This window comes from Sturnira hondurensis, unplaced genomic scaffold, assembly GCF_014824575.4.
Source record: "Sturnira hondurensis isolate 20B ecotype Veracruz unplaced genomic scaffold, ASM1482457v3 Scaffold0021795, whole genome shotgun sequence".
Taxonomy (NCBI): domain Eukaryota; kingdom Metazoa; phylum Chordata; class Mammalia; order Chiroptera; family Phyllostomidae; genus Sturnira; species Sturnira hondurensis.
Window position 1 is genome coordinate 3,305,388 of NW_028094426.1, and position 7,423 is coordinate 3,312,810.

The 7,423-nt window shown below is 40.5% G+C and overlaps 1 non-coding gene across 1 annotated transcript; it reads right to left on the reverse strand.

Annotated features, from left to right (window-relative positions):
* Window positions 1-2,066: 2,066 nt before the first annotated feature.
* LOC118978523 (small nucleolar RNA SNORA42/SNORA80 family) lies at window positions 2,067-2,202 on the reverse strand. Its single transcript, XR_005064738.1, has one exon. It is a non-coding gene; the product is annotated as a small nucleolar RNA SNORA42/SNORA80 family (small nucleolar RNA).
* Window positions 2,203-7,423: the final 5,221 nt, after the last annotated feature.

Below are 7,423 nucleotides of genomic sequence, written 5' to 3' on the forward strand. Positions count from 1 at the left end.
CATCACTAAATCAGTAGGATTTTTGAAATATCTATGAGATGAACTCATGAAAAGTTTTAGAGTTGTACAGTTCAGGCTGATTGTATTCCAAATGCAAAAGAGGTGATTAAACCGCATTCGATTTAAAGATAGCTACAATAATCTAGTAAGCATTTCTCATCAGTATTCATGATAATGATAAGCAGAGGTGGTACAACCTTCATCTCTGGCTTCTTCCAAGCCATGGATGGATGTAACAGAACCTGCATGTTGTCTAATAATTAAGAGAACGGTTAAGAGCCACCGATTGACACTGGTGACCTTCAACCAGTTACTCAACTTGGAGAACAAAATGGAGATCATCAAAGTACCAATCTCAGAGGTGATAGGATTAAGGAGTTAATGTGAACGGTTTACAACAGTTCATGTGTAAAGTGTAAGCTGGTGGGATTTTGTGAACCTGAAGACAAGTAGGGCAAATAGACACTCCACAAAAATGCTGCCATTATCAGCACCCCCTCTGCCTGGTGTGGATGGAGAACGGTCCTCTGTCCACAGCACAGCACAAGTGGCATAGTGGAGCTGCCCCAAAGTGCTTACGGGGAGTTAGAAAGGTGGGATCTACTGAAACTCAAGCCCAGAGGTAAAGGCGAAGACTGGACTAAGCAACGATTGATAAAATTATTAGGAAGGAATCAGATGCTTTTAGTTTTCAGAAATATGAGTTAGGTTCTGTATTCCACAGGAATGTAACTGATGATTAATTTTATGCGTCAACTTGACTAGGCTGTGGTGCCCAGTCGTCCAGCCAAACACTGCCTTAAATGTTCCCACGCAGAAGGTACTTTTTGGATGTGATTAATAGTAAATTGGTGGAGTGTGAGTAAAGCAGATTGCTCTTCATAATGAGGGTGAGCCTCGTCTGTTAAGTTGAGAGCCTTAAGAGCTCATTTGTTTTCCAAAAAAGGAGGAATTCAGTTCTACAATTGTAACAGAAACATTGCTTGAGTCACCAGCCTGCCTGGCCTGTGGTATAGATTTCAGATTCATAACTGAAAGGTCTTTGCTAATTTCCTGCCTCTCAGTCTGCCCTATTGGTTATGGGTTTGGCAGTCCCCATAATTCTATGAACCAATTCCTTAAAATCTCTCTTCATATGTGTGTGTGTGTGTGTGTGTGTATAATCGATTAATAATATAATTCATTGCTATGTTGAAAACTGTGGTCATGCTCTCTAAAGGTCTTTGTCATACAGAGGGGTGACAAAAATATTTTTACAGTTGTTTGTAGGGAAAATAATATAATAATTAATCAATAATAATATAAGAATAAACTGTTTTATGTACTTACAGCTGTAAATCCACTTTTTCTCCACCCTGTATAATAATATATATAAGGTCTTTTATATATGAATAAAATGTATAACATTATATATATGAGTTCTATACCTATCAGTTCTGTTTCTCTACAGAACCTCGATACAACATCCTTACTTATGGTTTTCTAAGGAAGAAAAATCATATGCTGTCTTATTCCCTTTGAGTCAAGTATCCACCTTAAGGCATGCTGAGCATTTGGAGAATTGGTAATCACATAAGGTACCAGCAATAATTTGCTCTAATTGCAAACAGAGTACTTAAGGGAAAATAAGAATTCCCAGACTGGCAAGGCTGTACCGCCCAAGCTTACTAAACGAAGGTAGACATCACTGAAATTTCAGGCATCAGTGAGGGAAATATTTTGGAGTGTTGGACCATTAAAGGTCCCCTATCATATCATTAGCTTAATGTTTCCGGCTGGACTGTATGCCTTGAAAATACCATGTGGCCACAAGTAGATGTAAAGAACTCCCTTTTTGGTGTAACCAGGGGGTAGGGTTATTTTGTCAGGTGAGCTGCCATCCTGGTAAAAATCAGTTTTATAGATTTACTGAAGGCGTGGCTACATTAACCCTCGCAGGAGTTCTCCGGACCCCGCTGACTTCACACAGTGCCACATCCGGGTTCAGCTCCGTGTGTGCCGATGTTCTCACCACCACGCTCAATTCAGGAATCATCTTTGTAATTATTTGGACTTCTTTTTCTCCACACTGTACAACCCCCTTCAGTGCTCACAGCCCACAGAGAAGGGGGCTGGTCCACGGTTCGAGGCTGCAAATTACTCTGGCGTGGGTACACTATGAGAGGCCCACAGGAAGGGCCCACCATAAATCCATTACCACGCTCTATTTGGCCTTTTATTTATCTCCCCCGTATATTGAAGTTATATTTTGCAAAACCCATTTTTTAAACTCCTGACCAGGGACAATAAATTGGTCTGCTTCTTCAGTGCGATTTGATAAGGCAATTCAAAAGACAATAAGAAGACAAATGAGGTTAAGTGATGGGGACAGACAGATTATTCAAAATAGCTCCTCACCAGCTCAGTTGCTCTCTCAGGAGAGGAAGGTGATTACTTATTTCCTCTGAGAAAGAACAGCATTGTCATAATCACGAGGTTAATGTTTGCCTTTCCTGTTAGAGTGTTTTCCCCTGGTTTAATGCAAACATTCTTCTCAATGACAGTGATCCTGCTCCTGATTCTATTCAACAGTTATTCTTCCTACTAATCACTGATTTGAATGACTTGTATTCAGTCAAGTGTACAAAGGCCACAGACAGTTCTGCTTTCATACTTGCCCTTTCATCTAGGCGATTCTGAGAACTTGTAATTATGTCAATAGTTGACTTGCCCATGTAACTAGTAACTTCAAAAGATTACATTTTACTCATTCTCCTATCTTCCCAGAACAAAATCCTTTCATCATATGTAAGAAGTACAGCACCTATTAAGCAGCTAGCAGAGTGCCTAGCATCTAGTAGGTACACAATATTTCGCAGCACCACACCTTCCTTTCTTAAAGCACCACTTAGCTCCAGGTATTGAATCAGGCTCAGTCTTACCCATTTCGTGAGTTAACTGGAAACAGCTCTGATAGCGCATTAACAGCTGCGGTTCAGGGTATGGAATTAGCTTTGCTTCCTTAATCCCAGCATCCGGTCGGTGTCTCTTGGATGAGCTACTAAATCCCACTGGGCTTTCTTCCTAACCCTCAGTCTGCATGTCCATCCATCCGATTTACTGGACTTCTGCCCTGGTACAGTTCTCTTTAATAGTTAACCTGCTCACAGCCTCAGCCCATTCAATGGGGGCACAGACCCCTCAAGCCTGGACTTTTTGTTTCTTGCCACCCAAACATAGATGGGTCCAGTCAATCCAGATTGAAACCTTTGGAATGAATCACTGCCTCTTGTTCAATTATGATTATTTCTGGACCCCATCAACCAGACTGCGACACTTCATTACTGAAACGGCCTTGATGAGACCTGAGTTTGCCATCAGCACTTGGATGTGGTGATTTGGGCTGATTTCTGCCTCCTCCATGGGGTGGAGGCTGCTTGGCACTGCTTTTGTCTGCCAGCTGGCTCTTGAGGTCTCACCTTGTACGCTCTTCCTCTTGTCCCAGGGCCACGTGACCATTTAGCACTGAGAATCATCCTAGCTTCCTGTTACCCAGGCTTCATTTATTTATTTATTTATTTTTGCAGAGAGTGTCTTTTAAAACCTAAAATACAGTAGCAACTACTGGACATGTTATCTAAAATCTTGCCACTCAAAGCATCATTACCAGACCAGCCGCACCACCAGCTCCTAGGCACTTGTCAGAAATGCAGAATCTCAAGCCCCTTCCCAGACCTACTGAAGCAGTGTCCACATATTAACAAGATAATTTACTTGCACTTTCAAATGTGAACGAGCAGCTCTAAACACTTCTCAGCTGAACAGACCCATGTAAAATGGAGGTACCACCAAGAAAGTATTGTGAGGTTAGAAACAAGATTCATTTGAAACACAGAATCAGTTTTATAAATGAAGGTATTTGTTCCAAAGCTGAAGTGACTTTACATCCCGGAACTCAAGGTAGGCTTCAGTTTGCTCAAAACCTAACATATGTGAGTTTGATTATGAAATGTGCCTCCTAAATTGCTAATTCCTTCTGAGGTTTCTCCTGGCACTTCCTTTCCGTCTCAGTCTCGTGTGAGTAAATTATCATGGTGGTCTCTGTGAAAATTACCACACAGGAAACAACAGGAGGCTCTTAATTACTGAATTCCTGCACACTATTTATTCTTTCTATTTAGAGCTATTAGAGAGCCTCTGGGCATACATATATACAATTAAAAAGAGAAGCAAGGTTCCCAGCCAAATTGCAGCTGTTCCTAAGTTTCTGGGAATACTAACCTAGATACGTGCTTCCTTTTACATTAAAGTAAGTTCGTTGCCAGTGATGGTTGGTTGGCTGATCACCTGAGGTGCTCCAGTATTTTTGTGAGGTACTGCAGGCACAGTGCTGGGCTCGCGTGATTCCGATGAGTGATCCTTCCCCAGTTTGGAGTTTAGTAGGTTTCCTAGAACCTGAAATTAGGCATCGGAAAGTCAAGTCAGTAGGACTTAGTTCCTACCAGAAACATGGTTCCTTGTTTCATTGTAGACTGGAAGTAATTCTTGCATTGGGCTGGACTGCCTTTAAACCAGCATAGATATGAGGAATTTGTTCTTTTTCAAGTTTCGCCAGAACAGAAGCAGCTGGCCCTTTTAGGAGATCATTCTAATGTTTAAAGTGTTAGGGTTGGTTTTTTTTTTTTTACCTCTAAAGTCTAAATCCTCTTTGCTTTATCATACAAAGACATTTTCATGTGTTATCTACAGACAGACATCTACAAACTGAAGAAATTCTAATTTTACCCATGTAATATCCTCCTATATGAAAGAATATTATCAATAATTCTTGCCTCTCTAGGCGGAATTTCAATTCTCCTCTTTGTGCTTTCCCCCCCCTAACTTTTGTGCCTACCCCTTTAGCCTCTCCAAGCGCTCTGCTTCGCTCGCCCTTCACACTCTGGGCCTGGACAATGAGCTCTAGCAACACTCCGGTCAGTGGAGAGGACATAGCCTTTTTAAGTGGTATTTCTCTCATACTTCCTGATACGGCTGCTTTACACCTTCTGATTGATCAATCACAGTGATTTCTTCAGTGCCTTTTCCTTTCCAGCTGTGGTGGCTGTCCCCACTTCCCCTTCCCATCCCTATTTAACGTAATTTCTCTGGTTTGCCAACAAATAATCATCTTGAGGTTTCCTTCTAACTCTGGGTGTTCCTTTTGTCACTCAAATGAAATGTGGTGTGACCAGCGACTAAACACAAAGGAAGCTCAAGAAAGTTGTGGTGTGATGCTGAGTGACAGGCTGAAGTCAGAAGCTCTGGATTTGAGACTCTGAGCCCCACCTCCTCCCCCCCCCCCAGCTCTGCCAGCTCACTGCACGACCTTGAACAGAGTGCCTCCTCAGAAAAGAAGGGCTTCACTTGGTGGAGCCCCCAGGTCCCTTCTCATTCTAGGCTTCCTCGACTCTGAGGAATCGGTCATTAAGGGACTCGGGGTTTCCCACGATCCTTTCCATCCCACCTGGTCCCTTCATTTTCCTCTTTTTGGAATTCATTTGCTTAAAAATTGCTCAGGAGAGAATCTGAAAGCAACAGTCTACTTTAAAAAAAACACTATTAAGAAATTTATCTAATCTAAAACATTATGAAGATCAATATACCTTTAGCACCCATGCGTCCACCTCACAGTTTTAATCAAGTATTAACATAAAGTTTAATCCTCTGACTGTCCTCTCTTCTGCCAGAGTTCCCTCCATGCCCTTAGGAGTTAAGCTCTCCGGAATAGTCACTTAATTTCTGATACAAATTGATGTCATAATGTTGTTGCCCCTGCAAGGGAGGTTTTAGTCAAGCCTAATCGCTAATAGGAAAACAGACTGCATATGTCTTTAGGAGAATGTTTGACAAATGAAAAAGATATGGAGAAAAAGTGGTGACAGCTGGGTCTGAGAGGCATCATATACTTATATTTGTTCCAAGCATATCAACAAATCAATGTTCCCTGTCACTGTCACGGGTCCTTTAATTTACAGAGTAGGATTCTAACCACTTATAATTCTCACTTTTCCATTTTGTATTTGTATTTGCTTAACTTCCCTTCATTAGCTTTCTCTTTGGGAATAAAATATTAAAGACTATGGGAACAGTAATGATATATACAGCAGAGAGACAAAGAATGGCAACTTTAGTTTCCATTGGTTTACCAATGAATGTCTTTACTTTAAGACAAACATGAGTAATCAGGTCAGTCCTAGCTGACACTGACCCATAACAACAGTTGGAATTCCCGGGCTGGGGCTCTGCCCACGGTGTTTTCAATATCGTCTTTTGCCCTTTCCTTGTTGACCAGCTGTCAGCCATACTGGCCAACTGCCAGGTTCCCAGATACTGCAGATCCACCTCCCTCCAAGGCCTTTAGCGCATGCTGTTCCTTCTGCTTGGAATAATCCCATCCTTCCCTTTACGACACAAGCCATTTCTTTTCCTTCTCCTCTTTTCCTTCTCCTCCACTCCACCTTGTCTAGAGTGGCTCCCCACCACCATAATTCTCATTGAAGCCCTCTCAGTTTCCTCAAAACAGGTATTGCTATTGCAGTTTTATTGCCTCTTCCATGAAAACATAAGCACTTCGTGGGCAGACATTTTTCCAGTGTTATTTATCAATTACTTACTATAGTCCTTAGCAAGAATGAGAGGAGGGATTTAATAATATCTTTTAAAAGAAAATAAGGAAGGAAGGAAGGGAGATAATGACTGTGGAATCACATTGACTAGGTTTTAAGTCTGCACCAAAATGATTTCTATTGCATGGTAAACTGGACATTTCTTCATTGAATTACTGGGTTGAAAGAGAATCTCGGCATTTTCAAGTGTTATTTATCAAGTCTTTTTAAAAGACTTGAAGCATGAGCAGTCAACATTCTTTAGGGGCTAGTGTAGGTTTTTTAAATTTAAATTGTAGGTGAAACAATATTTTTTTACTTTGGCCTAATTACGGATTTACATGTACTTGTAAGAAATAATTCACAGAAATCCTGTACATCCTGAACTCAGTTTCTCACAGCGGTAACATTTTGCATTACTCTAGTACATCATAACCAGGAAAAGTATTGTTTTTAACAAAACGACAGGTTTGTTTTTCAATTCAAATTCTTCATTCATTCTCCATCTCTTTCACAAAAGGCTTGAAGTAGTTTAGAAAAAGGATAAATATAATATTATTTTAAATTTAATTACAATGTAGAAAATGAGGTTAAAATCATATAAGAAAATATATTAATTATTGGGACTATTTCAAAGTTCATAACCTGGTTCTAATTATTTATAAGGGAAAACAACCAGCTCTTCAGAGGGAGACAAAGCCTCTTAGTACCTAAAATAATAAAAAGTTCTTATAAGGGACAACTAATTATGCTTGTTAAGAGACACAGTTTTTATCACCTTCCTTAAATTACAACAAATG